The sequence below is a fragment of the Balaenoptera borealis genome (assembly GCF_965194805.1).
Source record: "Balaenoptera borealis genome assembly, chromosome: 5".
Classification (NCBI taxonomy): Eukaryota; Metazoa; Chordata; class Mammalia; order Artiodactyla; family Balaenopteridae; genus Balaenoptera; species Balaenoptera borealis.
This window is the reverse complement of record NC_138862.1, coordinates 6,586,101-6,603,345: the sequence shown is the minus strand read 5'-3', so window position 1 is coordinate 6,603,345 and position 17,245 is coordinate 6,586,101. Positions and strand designations below refer to the sequence as shown.

Sequence of the window (17,245 nt, the reverse complement as noted above, 5' to 3'; positions counted from 1 at the left end):
ACACACACACAGGCGCACACACGCACACACACACAGGCGCACACGCGCACACACACACACACACAGGCGCGCACACACACACACACACACAGGCGCCCGAAACCTCACACGCTTAGCGCTTGGATGTCCCAGCATCCTCCGTCTGCCCTTCAGCTGGCGGCCAAGGCTGCTAAGCGGGCGGGAGCTGGGGTCCTGAGAGCTCGAACCCTGCTCGCCGTTAAAAGCTGGCGAGAGTGCGTTTGTCCTGCTTCCTTTCTCAACCCCAGGACCTGCAGGGCCTTCCAGGACTGGCCTGGGCCAGGATGTACTTCTCCGCAACCAGAGTAATTACAAGATTTCGTTTGCTTTAAAATAAACCGGTTGCCAGCCGCAAAGCGAAGCCTCCACGGTGAGCGAGCGGTCTACGCATCTGGCAACTCTGTGAGCTGAGCATGCGCGGGCGCCGTCCTGGGTCTTGGGGTCTGGAGGTGGGCAGCGCAGACTGGGTCTCTACCTTCATGAACCCTCAGGAGGGCCAGGGGGCCACAATCAAGTAAACAAGTAATAAATTCCAGGCAGTGAGTGGAGTCATCGTGAAAAATGAAGAGGGGTGGCGTGACAGAGAACGACTGGGTAGGGAGGGGTCTCAGGCTGTTCCAGCCGCCATAACACAATGCCTCAGGCTGGGGGGCTTAAAGGACAGGCGTTTGTCTTCTCACAGTTCTTCAGGCTGGAAGCCCAAGGTCAAGGTGTCAGCAGGGTTGGTTTCTCCTCGGAGTGTAGACGGCTGTCTTCTCCCTGTGTCCTCACGTGATCTTTCCTCTGTGCGTGTCCATGTCCTACTCTCCTCTTCTAGTAAGGACACCAGTCAAGTTGGATTAGGGCCCATCCACAGGATCTCATTTTAACCTAAACATCTCTTTATAGACCCGTGTCTCCAAATAGAGTTACATTTGTAGGTACTGGGGGTCAAGACTTCAACACAGGAATTTGGCAGGGTGTAGGGGGCCCAGAATTTCAGCCTACAGCAGGGTTTTAGATAGATGTTATTTTAGGTAGTATGGGAGGGGAAGAGGGAATCAGTTTGCTGTGACCTAGGGGTAGAAAAGGTCAGGCTGACTTCTGAACTTCACCTCTTGGAGGTAACGGATGACCAGAGCTGTGGTGATCAGCCTGGTCCCTGAAGTCAATTTGCTCCATCATCCCTGTGCCCGGAGGGAGATGGTGAATCACTTCTCCCGCTGTGGAGGCCAGGGGCTGCCCGCACAGAAAGGGCTGGAGGGAGGAAGTCACAGAAAAGGCACACATACCAAATTGCCCTGGGCTGAGGTCTTGGAAAACATCCCGCTTCTTTGTTGCTTAAAGTCTAAAGAAAAAAACTGGCCCCAAGAAGTGCTTCGCTTTGGTTAAGTTTCCCTAGAAAATGCATGCATTTTAGTAACCTTCACTAAAAGCTGAAGGAAGGGAACTTCCAGACACACCAGAGAAAGATCTCGAATGTTGCTGTAAGGATCAGAGGAGCACTGAGGGGGCGCACAGAGAGAGGGTCACCAAGGTGCCAGAACCGTGTGCTGAACGGACACCGCAGGGTGGAGCCCAACGGTGCCCACAGGGTCCCCTCAGAACTGCAGCCCAGAGGGAATTCCCCCAACCAAGAGAAAAGGGAGAATCCCTCCCAGTGGTTTTGCCACTTGGGGAAGAGGTATATGTTCATTTTGCTGGTTGGAGAGGATGACAAGCAGAGTGGGGCTTCCCAAGCCCTGGGGAAACCTAAAGCTGAAATACCATCCACACATCCCCACTGCGGGCTGTGGCGGGAACCACGACACTGTTCAGAATCACCACCTGCAGTGGTAACGGCAGCACTAAGTGCAGGGTGATTTGTATAGCAAAATCTAATGTAGTCATAAAAAAATCCCTGCACAATTCTCCAAGTTTGCTCTTCATGCACCTTCCAGATGAAAGGAAGGGACTCTGAGGGTCTAGAGGAAGGAGGAGCTACAAGATGGAAGAAGCTGGTCCCTGAGTCACCAGGTGAAGCAGAGTCTTCCCTCCCCTCCCCCAACCCACACAGGACTGTAACATGAGCAAGAAATGAACTTGTCTTCTGTCAAGGCCCCCAGGTAAGATGGCGAGAGGGTACCCAGGATCTTTCAGACCATGAACATGGTATATCCCTCCATTTTATTTAGGTCTTCTTTAATTTCTTTCATTAATGTGTTTTAAATTTCAGAGCAGATTGTTTGTAATATTTTCTTGTTACCCACTTAATGTTTTTAAGATCTGTAGTGATGTTCCCTCTTTCATTCCTAATTGGTAATTTGTGTCTTCTCTCAATCCAGATAAAGGTTTGTCAATTTTATTGATCTTTGCAAAGAACCCGCATTTGGTTTTTTTGTTTTTTTCTATTGTTTTTCCATGTTGTATTTTATTGATTTCCCTGCTGATCTTTATTATTGCCTTCCTTCTACTTACTCAGTATTTAATTTTCTCTTCATTTTTAGCTTCCTAAGTTGGAAGCTTAGTTCACTGATTTTAGAACTGCCTTCTTTTATAACATAAGCTTTTAAAGCTATAAATTTTCCATATAACCACTGCTTTAGCTACATCCCACGAATTTGAATATGTTGTGTTCTCTGTTTCATTGTTTGATGCATTTTCTAATTTTCCTTGTGATCTCTTCTTTGACTCATAAGTTAGTTAGAAGTGTGTTTAGTTTCCCCATATATTAGGATTTCTCAAATTTTGTCTGTTGTAGATTCCTAAAGTTATTTCCATTGTCATCAAAGAGCATGCTATATATGATAGTAATCTTTTTAAATGTACAGACATTTAAAATGTTTTATCATCCAGCATAGAGTTTATTTTGTAAACATTCCATGTACATTTGAAAACAAAAGGTATTCTGCTGTTGTTGGGTGAAGTATCCTATAGATGTCAGTTTGGTCAAGTTGTTTGATAGTGCTGTTCAGGTTTTCTGTTCTTACTGTTCTACTTGTTCTATCACTTACTGAGAAAAGAGTATTGATATCTTCAACTATAATTATTGGTATTTCTATTTCATCTTTCAATTCTGTCAGTTTTTACTTTATGAATTTTGGAGTTCTCTTTTAGGTACAAATAAATTAATAATATTTCATTCCTTTCTCTTGTATTGACACTTTTATCATTATAAAATACTCTTTGTCTCTAGTAATATTCATTTTCTTAAAGTCTATGTTGTCTGACATTAATAAAAAATCATTCATCTCCCTTCTGATTATTGTTTATGTATTTGCCTCCTATATATTTATTCATCCATATACTTTAACCTCTTTATGTCTTTGAACTTAAAGTGATCTCTTATAGGCAACATCTCTCTCCTTTCTCCAGTCTGACAGTTTCTGTCTTTTGATTGGAATTTTTAGTTCATTCCCATGGTTATAAGTCTGCCTTTAGCTATTTTTTTCTTATTTGTCTCATCTTTCTCTCTCTCTCTTTTTAATCCCTGTTACTCCTGCAGTTTTATATTAAACAAATATGTTTTAGTATTTCATTTAAATTCCTGTATTAACTTTTTAAATTTTTTTTAAATTTTATTTTGTTTTAGCGCATTGGGTCTTCATTGCTGCGCAGGCTTTCTCTAGTTGCGACGAGCGGGGGCTACTCTTCGTTGCGGTGCACAGGTTTCTCATTGTGGTGGCTTCTCTTGTTGCAGAGCACAGGCTCTAGGCACAAGGGCTCAGTAGTTGTGGCTCGCGGGCTCTAGAGCACAGGCTAAGTAGTTGTGGTGCAAGGGCTTAGCTGCTCCATGGCATGTGGGATCTTCCCGGACCAGGGATCGAACCCATGTCCCCTGCATTGGCAGGCGGATTCCCAACCACTGCACCACCAGGGAAGTCCCTGTATTGACTTTTTAGCTATATTTCTTTGCATTAATTTTAGTGCTTTACCTAAGTATTACAATATACATCTTTTATTTATCACCATCTATTTCAAGTTAATACTAACTTCGAATAAAATGTAGGAACTTTGCATTTATATAACTTCATTCCCTTTTGTGCTATTTTTTGTGCTATTGTGGTCATATATATAATCTTTATATGTTAAAGCCCAACTATGTGGTATTATAGTTTTTGCTTCCAATAGTCATATGTCTTTTTTAAAAAAGTAATAGAAGAAAAATATATATTATTTCCATTTGGGGTATTCTTTAGTCCTTCTTGAATCTAAGTTACTATCCAAGTTACCATCCAATGTCACCCCTCTTTAGCAGTTTTTTTAGCACAGGTTTGCCAGCAACAAATTCTCTCAGTTTTATTTTCTCTCTCTTTTTTTAACCTAGAAATGGTCTTATGTTTTGTCTTCAGTTTTGAGAGACGGTCTTGTTGATTATAGCTTTTTATTTTCTTTTAGCCTGTCATTAAACAGAATAGGCAATCACTAAAAAAGAATAGGAAGCCACTGTTCTTTCACAGAAAATGCAGCAAATTCACAAAGTATTTTAGGCTTTCAATGTCTTTTGGCTTCTGTTATTTCTATGAAAAGTCAACAGTAAATTATATTGTTGTTCCCTGTGTAGAATGTAACATTTTTTTTTTTGCTCTCTTAAAAATGATTTCTTGGGGGGCTTCCCTGGTGGTGCAGTGGTTGAGAATCTGCCTGCCAATGCAGGGGACACGGGTTCGAGCCCTGGTCTGGGAAGATCCCACATGCCACGGAGCAACTAGGCCCATGAGCCACAGTTACTGAGCCTGCGCATCTGGAGCCTGTGCTCCGCAACAAGAGAGGCCGCGATAATGAGAGGCCCATGCACCGTGATGAAGAGTGGCCCCCACTTGCCACAACTAGAGAAAGCCCTCACACAGAAACGAAGACCCAACACAGCCATAAATAAATTAATTAATTAAATAAATAAACCCAAAGTTTAAAAAAAAAAAAAGTAAGCTGAAATATTAAAAAAAAAAAAAAAGGATTTCTTGGGACTTCCCTGGTGGTCCAGTGGTTAAGACACCATGCTTCCACTGCAGGGTTTTGATCCCTGGCCAGGGAACTAAGATCCCACATGCCACGGGGCATGGCCAAAAAATAGAAAAAAGTGATTTCTTTACTTCTGGCTTTTGGCAGTTTGATCGTGAGGTGTTTTCTTTTTGTTCTTTGGATTAAATTATTTCTGTCATTCTATCAAATTCAGCAATTCTTTCTTCTCACATCCCAAATAAACACATGCCATGAATTTTTCATTTCAGTTAGTACAGTTTTAAGCTCTAGAATTTCCATTTGCTTCTTTTTTCCATTTCTCTGTTGAGATTCTTTGTTTATTCATTGTTGGCATAGTTTCCTCGAATATTTTGAATATATATTTTTTTAACATCTTTATTGGAGTATAATTGCTTTACAGTGGTATGTTATTTTCTGCTGTATAACAAAGTGAATCAGCTATACATATACATATATCCCCATATCTCCTCCTTCTTGTGTCTCCCTCCCACCCTCCCTATCCCACCCCTCTAGGTGGTCAGAAAGCACCGAGCTGATCTCCCTGTGCTATGCGGCTGCTTCCCACTAGCTATCTATTTTACTGCTTTGAAGACTTTGTCTGCTAGGTGTAATGTCTGAGCTGACTCAGAGTAAGTTTCTATTGAATGATTTCCCTCCTTCCTTCTCTCCCTGGGTATGGAAAATACTTTACTTTTTCTTTGCCTGTCTAATAATTCTTTATTTAAAACCAGACATTGTAGGCAATGTTGCAGCAATTCTGGATTCTGTTTTGCTCTTCTGAGGGCTCTTAGTTTTAGCAGACAAGTAACTTGCCTGGATTCAACCTGCAAATCTATCTCACTGTCAATGGACAGCCACTGAAATCTCTGCTCATTTTTTTTAAGGGGGTGGGGTCTGACTCTTAGGGGTTTCCCCTTCACCTGCATGGTTTTATAGTCAGGCAATGATTTAGGCAGAGATTATGCTCAGACACTTCAAGCCAGTAAGTCTTCCACTCTCTGCTGCCTAAGCTATGTGTGGACTGAGGGGTGTTCTCAAAAGTGCAGTAAAGTCACACATCTACCAGGCTTTCGATTTTTGCTAGACCTCCTGTGGTTCCCGTGTGCTTGCATTGTCTAGCAGTCAACCAGCAATGTGTGGAGAGACTCCCGTCTGTGCTCTTCCTTGGCTCTCTCACTTCCAAAATCTCACCCTTAAATTTCTAGCTGCTCTGTCAACTCCCTGAATCAAATCTGTCAAGTCCAGCTGGTAAAGTTGTAAGTTTTTCCCACCCAAGTTGGGTGAGATGGAAATGCCTCCAGACTAGAAGGCCACAGACTCACCACTCTTACCCAATGTTGTAGCAATTTTCATGGGTAAATTCTTCTCAAGTTGTTGCCTATCTTTTGTCACTTTCCAGTGACCTGAAATGATTGTCTTTAATAATTTTGTCAGTGTTATACTTATTTTCTGCAGAGGGAAGAAGTCACTTGATTTTCTTTCACCACCATTACCAGAAATAGCCCCTAGATTTTATCTTAAATGGAACAGGAAGTTACTGAAAGGACTCCAGCTACAAAGTGACATGAATCAGCTTTGTATTCTTACGTGTGCACTCTGAGTGTTGTGTGGGAAATCAATTGGTGGGAGAGAGTTCCAGTCAGGATGAGTTCCAGGGACAGGTCACAAGAAACACAACGCATTTAGCTAAAACAATGAAAGCGATTTGCTGTCACATAACTAAAAAGTCCAGAGGTACGACAGTGCAGTTGGGGCCAAATATTCATGATGTCTTCAGATGCAGTTGTTTCTCTGGGATGCCCCTGGGTCTGTCTCAAGTCCTCATGGTAGTGAGGTATGTGTCAGGAGCCTACAGGCTCATGTATCGTCATTTATTTCCAAGGAGAGGGATCTTCTCTTTCTTCAACCATTGAGCAAGAGCCCTGGGCTTCTCTCTGGTTGGGTCAATATGCTCAATCTTAGACTAATCACCATAACCAAAGAATTCAACGTGCAGATGGCTTTGATTGATCAGAATCAGTCCCACCCAATTCCCACATAGCTGGGAATTTCTGGATCCCATTAGTAAGGGTGGAGGGCTAAGTGGAAGCTGAGGAGGTTCCAGGGTACCAGAGTGGAGAAGCCCTGATTCCATTCTTCATTACCAGAGGTATTAGTCAGCTTGGGTGGCCATAACAAAATACCACAGACTGGGGGCTTAAACAATAAAAAATTTATATTCTCACACTTCTGGAAGCTGGAAGTCCAAGACCAAGGCATCAGCAGGGTGAGTTTCTGGTGAAGCCTCTCTCCTTGGCTTGTAGACGGCCACCTTCTTCCTGTGTCCTCACACGGCCTTTCTCTGTGCACGTGCACAGAGAAAGAGAGAGCTCTGGTGTCTCTTCCTCTTCTTACGAGGACCCCATTCTTTGTGGATTAGAGCCCACCCTCATGACCTCATTTAACCTTAATTATCCTTAGAATCCCAGCCTTCAGATACAGTCACATTGGGGGTTAGGGCTTCAATGTGTGAATTAGGGGGTTGGTGGGGGTGACACAATTCAGTCTAACATCAGACAAGAAGCAAGGCTTTGGACCACCACTGCTCTCTTCCATCCTGGCCAATATAGCTGCAGAAGATCAGCAATGAGACCACGCTCCAGCCCAGAGGCTTTGCAGTGGACTCCCAGGCCAGCCTGGTAGGGAAAGGAGGAAGGGAGGGTCACAAAACCCAGTGATTCTAGTAAATATTCCACTCAGTTAAGACTGAAGACTTGGGAAAATAAATCTTTCTTTGGTAATGAAGGGATTAAGATAGTGGTTGTCGGTTGTGACGCAAATGCAGTGGCCGTATCCCAAGAACTGTACGTTCAAGCTCCAGACCATCCATAAGTCAGGGGGAGAAATGGTCAATGAAAATGAAAAACAAAACCTTATCTTAAAAGATAACTCATGTTTTAACCCACGGAAGAAGTTACAAATATAATTGGATTTACTCTCCTGCAATGCGTCGCTGGCGCGGTAGCCTGAGGACTGCTCTCCACACCGTGGAAACGTGTACCCTCAGCAGCCTCCAGTCTCCCTCTCTGCACTTTCTTTCCATTTCTGCCCAAGTGCTGAGTACAGAATTATCCTTCCCTGACTATCTATAACTCCTTTTGCAGGCCTGCCCTGCAGGGCAATGGTTCTCCCTCATTGCTATGGGCTGAATTTTTGTGTCCCCCTCTCCCAAATTCACATATTGAAGCCCTAGTCCCCAGTGTGATGGTGTCTGAAAACGGGGCCTTTAAGAGGTAATTAGGAGACTTCCCTGGTGGTGCAGTTGTTAGGAGTCTGCCTGCCAATGCAGGGGACACGGGTTCGAGCCCTGGTCCAGGGAGATCCCACATGCCATGGAGCAACTAAGCCCGTGTGCCACATTACTGAGCCTGCGCTCTAGAGCCCGCGAGCCACAGCTACTGAGCCTGCGTGCCACAACTACTGAAGCCCATGAGCCTAGAGCCCGTGGTCCGCAGCAAGAGAAGCCACCGCAATGAGAAGCCTTCGCACTGCAACGAAGAGTAGCCCCCACTCACTGCAACTAGAGAAAGCCTGCGTGCAGCAACAAAGACCCAATGCAGCCAAAAATAAATTAATTAATTAACTAATTTATCTTTTAAAAAAGAGGTAATTAGGTCATGAGAGTGGAACCCTCGTGATAGGATTAGTGCACTTATAAGAAGACACACGAGAGAGCTTGCTTCCTCTCTCTCTCCCTCCCTCCCTCCCTCCCTCTCTCTCTCTCTCTCTGCCATATGAATATCCAAGGAGAAAACAGCCGTCTGCAAGCCGGAAAAAGAGTCTCATCATTAAACAAGCCAACTAGCATCTTGATCTCAGATTTCCCAGCCTACAGAACTTTAAGTAAACTTCTGATTTTTAAATCAGTCAGTCTGTGGTAATCTGTCGTGCAGCCTGAGCTAAGACACTCCTCAACACAACTCCTCCTTCCCCACACGACCCCAGTCCTCAGGGCACAGAACTGTCACCCTGCCAGCCCTCCACCTAACAGGAGCCTCTTTGGCTGGAGACCTCTAAACCCAGTGGAGTCCATTCTCATTATTCATGTTAGTAATGAACTTGCCATAAACACTGGATCAGTGAGTGCTGAGCCATTGCCCTAGGGGAGATGTGAACACACTGACGGTAGGTATATACGAATCTCACAGAGAGCACAGTCTGTAATCTTAAAAACAACTCATCCAGGCAGATCCTATTTTCCTTATTTTACGAAAGAGAAAACAAAGGAGGCTCAGAAGTGTTGAGTGAGTTGCCTGAGGCCATCCCACTAATGGGTTCCAGAGCTGGGATTCAACCCCACCCAGCTGGCCCCAGAGACAGAGCTTCTTACTCTGCACTGCACTGTCCGCTCCCGGCTCCGTCCTCTGGTCATCTCTGTACGAGGCTGAGGCAAGGAGGCAGAGCATCACTTGGTTCAACCTCAGCGGGAAACATGTGCGTCAGGCAACTGAAATTTTTTGCTGCTCTGCGCATGGCCACACAAAGGACCAAAAAAGTATTGGGAGTATTTGGGGCTTACAAATAAATTTTAGTGACTAGGCGATTTCACAAATACAGCATCCACAAATAATGAGAGTTGGCTGTACTTTTCTGCTACTGTAACATGTAACAGCCTAGACAAAATTAGCTTTGTGAGGAAAACGTCTGCATGTGGGGCTGTTCCTGTGTTTGCTTGTTCAGAACTGGGACTCTGGGGGTCAGATCCACGCATCCATCAGGTCAGTCCCTTAAGGGCCACAAACTCTGTGAGGACAGAAACTGTCTACCTTGCCCGCTGGTGCATCCCGAGCACCTGGAAGTAAGAACATGCTGAATGGTGGACAGAGGGAGATGAATGACCAGGTTTGGAATTAGTGCTTTAACTTGGGTCTTTACGAAGATTAAACAAGATTTGCTGGGCATTCTGAACACACACACTGAAATGAGATCCAAACCAGACATGTTTAAGAATGAAACAGAGTGGGTCTTTTTTTATAAGTCATTGGTTTGGAGTTTTTTCCCCCTAGTTATAAAAGTAATTCATGTTCAGTGTTGAAAAAAAATTTAAGTAAAAAAAAAACTACCAAATCCCCACCACCCAAAAACAGTTCTAAAATTTAAGCAAATATTCTCCTTTCTGCCCCCAGTTTTTTGCAGTTTGACTCAGGTGTGTTTTCCTCGTAGATCCCTGCACCCCGGCCTCCCTCCAGCACCCCCTGCTTCGTGCCTCAGAGAATGGATGACACGGCAGAGCTCAGAGAACAGGAGTCAAGCTGTGGCATCTTGAGTTCTAAGATGTGAGGTCTTGGGACTTCCCTGGCGGTCCAGTGGTTAGGACTCGGTGCTCCCACTGCAGGGGGCACGGGTTCGATCCCTGGTCGGGGAACTGAGATCCTGTAAGCCGCGTGGCGCAGCCAGAAAAAATAAATAAATACTTTTTTTTTTTTTAAAGTGAGGTCTTGGCCTAAAGAGAGAGATGGCATTATAAGATCAGTCCGAGCTGGTCCTTCCTGGGCCCAGAGATGAGATCACAGGGGATCTGTATGCGGAGGGGCAGACAATGAGTGTGGATGTCATTGGGGTCCCTGTGTGCACCCGACTTCCAAAGCCAGGGCCGCAGGGCAGAGGGAGCCTTCCCTAGGTAGGTCCCAGCCCAGCGCTCAAACCCAGAATTGGTACCAGACACGCTTACAAGTGACCTCCAAAAGGAACAGGGTGGGCCCCTCAATGTGGAGCAGAAGGAATTCCCCTCCGTGGGGTCCGGAAGCCGCCCTGAAACAGCCCTCCTGGTCCCCAGACGCCCCAGCAGGTGGGGCAGGTTCTACCCAGTGTGACGCCTCCCCGAGGCCCCCATGTGGAGACACACCCCAGGGAAGGGGCCACCTCTGAACTGATGGACGTTCAGGTCCTGTTGCTGGTGGAATGCGGGCCTAAAAGAGAAATTCAAGCCCCGTTGCAGGAAAGTAAAGCACTTGTATAACCACTAGGGTTTGGGCAGAGATTCGCACCCACTGCTCATATATACATTGACCCTTGCGCAACTCGGGGGTTATGGGTTACCTTGCATCCCCCATGCAATTGAAAATCCCAATACTGGTCTCTCATCCTCAGAAACTAAGGAATTGATAAATGCTTCACCCAAAGGCAGGAAGCGGAAGCAGTCTGGATAGAATCAAACCCTAGCTCTTTTTTTTTAAATTGTGCTATGACCATTAAAAGGCTGAGGATCATATTTTTAGTGCCTAGATTTTTAATTTTTTTTTTTTCAAAAAGACACATGTGCCGCCATGTTCATAGCAGCATTATTTACAACAGCCAAGATATGGAAGCAACCTAAGTGTCCATCAACAGATGAGTGGATAAAGAAGATGTGCTAGATAGATGTGTATATATACACAATATATATATAATATATATATATATATTGCAATCCCACTCCTGGGCATACACCTGGAGGAAACTCTTATACACACACACACACACACACACCATATACAATGGAATATTACTCAGCCATAAAAAAGAATGAAATTCTGCCACTTGCAACAACATGGATGGACCTGGAAGGTATTATGCTTAGTGAAATAAGTCAGACAGAGAAAGATAAATACTGTATGTTATCATTTATATGTGGAATCTAAAAAATAAAGCAAACAAATGAATATAACAAAATAGAAACAGACTCACAGATGTAGAGAACAAACTAGTGGTTACCAGTGGGGAGAGGGAAGCGGGAGGCAAGAGAGGGGCAGTGGAGTAAGAGGTACAAACTACTATGTATAAAATAAATAAGCGGGGCTTCCCTGGTGGTGCAGTGGTTGAGAATCTGCCTGCCGATGCAGGGGACACGGGTTCGAGCCCTGGTCTGGGAAGATCCCACATGCCGCGGAGCAACTAGGCCCGTGAGCCACAACTACTGAGCCTGCGCGTCTGGAGCCTGTGCTCCGCAAAAAGAGAGGCCGCGACAGTGAGAGGCCCGCGCACCGCGATGAAGAGTGGCCCCCGCTCGCCGCAACTAGAGAAAGCCCTTGCACAGAAACGAAGACCCAACACAGCCAAAAATAAATAAATTAATAAATTAATAATAATAAAAAAAAAGCAAAAGGCATACGCCAACATTTAAAAAATAAATAAATAAATAAATAAATAAATAAATAAATAAATAAATAAATAAGCTACAAGGGTATATGGTACAGCACAGGGAATATAGCCAGTATTTTATAATAACTTTAAATGCAGTATAATCTATAAAAATTTTGAGTCACTATGTTGTGCACCTGAAACTAATATAATATTGTAAATCAACTATACTTCAATTAAAAATTTAAAGAAAAAACATATAAAATAAATAAGCCATGAGGATGTTATACACAGTGTAAGGAATACGGTGAATAATACTGTAATAATTTTGTGTGGGGACAGAAGGTGACTAGACTTATCGTGATCATTTCACAGTGTATGCAAATGTCAAATCACTATGTAGTACACCTGAAACTAACAAAATATTGTATATTAACTATATTTCAATAAAAACCCTAGTTCTTTTTATTCCACACCTTGTGATCTCTCATGCACACAGACTTTTCCCCACACTTAAAGATGTGTAAATTAAAATACATTTTAATTTACAATATATTTATTGAAAATGTCTGTGTATAAGTGGACCCATGCAGTACACACACATGTATGTGACCTTCTTCCTTTTCAAAGCTGCCCTGCGCTTACAAGGTGTGTTCTGATATTTCTATTCTCACTCTTGCACTTTCACAGACATCTCTGCTCCCGCCCATGAGTTCTCCAAAATGCTCCCAGAGCATCCTGCCTTCACCCTCCAAGGTCTCCCCTCGCAGTGAGGTCCACACAGACAGCTCCGTTTCTACATAGACAGTCGTACATGCCGTAGGGCTCTGCAAACATCCAGGAGCAGAACAGACGGCTTTCAGCTGAGCAGCTGGGGGCGGCTTTTGGAAAAGGCAGCATGTAGTTGAGTTTTGAAGAAAGGGTGCGATAAGGTGAGAAAGATAAGGTAGATCTAGACCGTTCAGGAGCCTGAAAGGGGACCAGATATTTGGAAGGTATCTGATAAACAAAGGGCTCCCACAGAAAAAAGAACGTTCATACACTGTTGGTGGGAATGTAAACCGGTGCAGCCACTATGGAGAACAGTATGGAGGTTCCTTTAAAAACTAAAAATAGGGCTACCATATGATCCTGCAATCCCACTCCTGGGCTTATATCTGGAGGAAACTCTAATTTGAAAAGATACATACACCCCCAATGTTCATTGCAGCACTATTTACAATAGCCAGGACATGGAAGCAACCTAAGTGTCCATCAAAAGAAGAATGGATAAAGAAGATGTGGTACATACATACAACGGAATATTACTCAGCCATAAAAAGGAATGAATTTGTGTCATTTGCAGAGACGTGGATGGACCTAGAAACTGTCATACAGAGTGAAGTCAGAAAGAGGAAAAACAAATATCGTATATTAGTGCATATATGCAGAATCTAGAAAAACGGTATAGATGATCTCATTTGCAAAGCAGAAACAGAGGCACAGACGTGAAGAACAAACATTGGATACCAAGGGGGAAAGGGGCAGGGGTGGGATGAATTGGGAGATTGGGGTTGACATATATACACTATTGATACTATGTATAGAGTAGATAACTCTACTCAGTGCTCTGCGGTGACTTAAATGGGAAGGAAATCCAAAAAAGAGGGGATATATGGATACATAGAGCTGAGTCACTTTGTTGTACGGCAGAAACTAACACAACATTGTAAAGCAACTATACTCCAATAAAAATTAATTTAAAAAATAAAATAAAAGCCAACTTCAAAAAAAAAGAAAAACTGGGCTCCCACGTCCATGCAGATGTGGGGAGGGGAGGGGGAAATGGAGGTGCCCAGACTGAGAAGGAGACCAGCGTGGTGATACGATGAGCCTCCTGCTTACCTGAGACCCGATTCTCTCCGACGAGGCTCGTCTAAGACAAGGCGATTGGATATTTAGGAGGCGCTGAACCTGGTCAGCTAGGTAGTCTGACTGCATCGTGCACCTCAACAGACTATTGCTCCAGAAGCGCCAGAGGGCAGAGGACAAGAGAGGGGGTGGGAGCTTCAATGAACAGCAAGACTGAAAGAAGGTTGGAGAGTTCTAAAACAGGGCAGAAGTAACCACGTTTGCTGATGGAAGGATAGCATCCCAGGGAGAGAAATAGAAACAAGATTTAGTCAAAAATCTAACCAGATCATGAGTCCAAAAGCAGAAATCCTTTTGTGATTATAAATAACATTTCACATTTTTTAAATAAAAAAGACTGCATCTGTTTAAAGTCCAACCATTTCTGTGAACTTGCAGCCATAACTGCAGGGCTTTTTATCCTTTTCTCGGGATGCCTTTAAAGTTCACTGCAAATGTGAGGATTCAGATGTAAATTGCCCTGCTTCCTTTGAAATAAATATGCTTTGAGCTATTTTGGTATCAGTCATGTTTAATATCGGTTTCACAATGTATAGATGTGAATCTATGAACAATCTCACATTTTAATATTAAGAGACGGAACAGATGGCTGAGTTATTAATATGTGTTTAAACCCAGCGCTCCAGCCGCTGGAGAGCGCGCGCGGGGTTTCTGAGTAATCACCGGCCGTGCTCAGCCGTCTGGCAGCCACATGGCAACCCGAAAAGCCGGTTGTTTTGTTATAAACATCAAAGGCCCAGGCTTGACCCGGACCACCCAGGGCATTCACTGGAGCCCGACCACCATGGGGACCTCGGAGCCCAGGGGTCAGAGGCCGAGGCCTTGCCTGCACCTCGAGGACACGGCCGCCGGGGTACCTGCTCCTCCTGGGGCCTGTCAACGTTGGAGGCAGCCTGGGAGCAGAGAGAGAAACCCCACCTCCCCATGCGCGAGCCCAGAAGCCAGCCTGGCCGGCCAGGCCTGAAGGCAGGCTTGGTCTTGGCAGGCCGGCTGGCACTCTGCATTGGCCCTCAGGTCTACGGCCAGGCCTAGCGGGTGACGCTGTCTGGATTCAGACTCGAGGTGGTGGGTAGGCAAGCCCTGGGACGGCCACCCTGGCACTTCGGCCGCTCCTGGCTGGGCCCCAACGGTCTCGTCGCAGGAGCTGACGTGCCCACCAGACGGACTTCCAAATACCCTTTTGCCGTCGAGAGACCAGTTCTGCTGCCAGGTCGCTGACTGGCGGTGTATCTTACCCTTCACTAAACACCTGCAGACATCCTCAGCCTGGCGGTGTCTGAGCCACAGCCTACACGGCCTCTCATTCCCTTTCCACTGGGACCTGAGACTGGGACCCTTGCTCTGTCTGCCCAGCCAACTGCCCGTGGTTTTCAAACTGTTGCAGCAGGAAACGGGCTCCTACAGAGACTGCTGTGTTCAGACCAGGCAGGAACATGAGGAGAGCCAGGCCCGGAGCTCCGAGCACGTGGCCCGCAGGCACCTGCGATGGGAACCCTCCGGCAGAGCTTGGAGAGGCCACCACTGGGCAGCCTTACCCCGTGTCACCGTGGTCTGGCCAAAGGCCGCCACCCGGCGTCCAATGCCCCAGCTGTGCCTGAGCCGGAGCTGCCGAGGCTAGGAGCTTAGTTCTTCTGGACTGTTTCCCCCCAGCAAGGTGGAGCCCAGGCTCCGGTGGCGGCAGGGCTTCCGCTCTGCTGGGTGGTTCCAGCCGTGAGGCCCCGGGACCTCGCCTCCCCAGCCCCGGGCAGGGCAGGTTGGCAGGACTGAATCCACTCCTCACCAGGGCCCGAGGCTGTTCTACTCAACTCATTTGTATTGTCAACTAGGCTCTTCCTAGGCCTGTTTCAAGAGTGCTATGGTATCAGGGAAGGGATAACTTAGGAGGTTGGGATAAACATATACACGCTACTATATACAAAATAGATAACCAACAAGGACCTACTGTATAGAACAGGGAACTATACTCAATATCTTGTAATAACCTATAATGGAAAGGATCTAAAAAAGAAGATATATAGATATATATAGGTAGGAATCACTTTGCTGTACACCTGAAACTAACACAACATTGTAAATCAACTATCAATATATTCCAAAAATTTTTTTTTAAAAAAAGAAACAAGGGACTTCCCCGGCAGTCCAGTGGTTAAGACTCCATGCTTCCAATGCAGGGGGTGCAGGTTCGATTCCCGGTCAGGGAACACGCCACGCGGTGTGGGGGAAAAAAAAAAAGAGAGAGAGAGTCACACACACATACAAAACAACAACAGCAACAAAAAGAATGATATGAAATGGCAAACATAACCCTGCCTAGGCAACGTCACATACAGGGTGAGGATTTAACAAGCATGAGTCCCCTCTCCTCTGGTTAATCGCAGTAGCTTCTTTTTAGGAGGGAATTCCGGTGGAAGGGGAGTAGACGCATCTCCAAATGGCACCGAGGATGGAGAAAGGAGAGGGGGCTTAAGTTCATTCCGTTCATCGTTTTTCTAAATAAGCAAGTCTGATGTTCCTGGCTGGAAGTTATTATTTCCCACAAGAAACAACACTGACCTGGCTTCGTTGGAAACCGTCCCCTCCCACCCACTCTCTTGGCTCTGCCAGAGGAAAAGCCAGGACGGCCCAGATAAACCTGCAGGGAACTCAGGATCGCCTTTGCGAGACATGTTAACAGTCATCAACATGATTTCACTTTCATCTCCCCTTCTTTGCTTTTCTGAGGCACTAATGAAGAGCGACATTGCCGTGGGGTTTCACAAATTATAAAATATAATTTGCAGATTATGCCGAGACAGGGCTCCTATTTGTGGTCGTAATGGAGTTTATTTAAGCAGCGTCAGGCAGTGCTTTGTTAAACAGGTCATGAGATGGGGAGCTGGGGACGGTGTTCATATTGCAAAATGGTTGTGGCGGCCGTATTTAATGGGAGGGGGTGGACCAGACTGGATTACCAGCACCGAGACATTCTGAAGTTGGATGATTAGCTCAGGAGCTGCACAGACGTGGGCGGCACGCCATGCAAAGTGAGTTCCTCCTGTTATTGGAGGCTCTCGACCAAGCCGAATCTGAGCTGTTCTTGAACCCTGATTTATCTGGAAAGTCCCAAAGGGGAATCCAAGCTGCATCAATCAGCCCGCTTCCCCGAGAACCCAGAATTCCAGGCCGCTCTGGAGGCGGTCAGCTCCCCTTCTTTTTCTCTTTTCATCTTTCTCACACCTTCCCCTTCTCTCTGCCCTCTCCTCTGCACAAATGAAGATCGCGAAACTTTACAACTCAG

At 45.3% G+C, this 17,245-nt stretch overlaps 1 long non-coding RNA gene across 1 annotated transcript in view; it reads left to right on the top strand.

Annotated features, from left to right (window-relative positions):
• Window positions 1–17,245, top strand: part of LOC309629643 — a 545,666-nt gene that overhangs the window by 147,808 nt on the left and 380,613 nt on the right. The gene's annotated exons all lie outside the window — the stretch shown is intronic.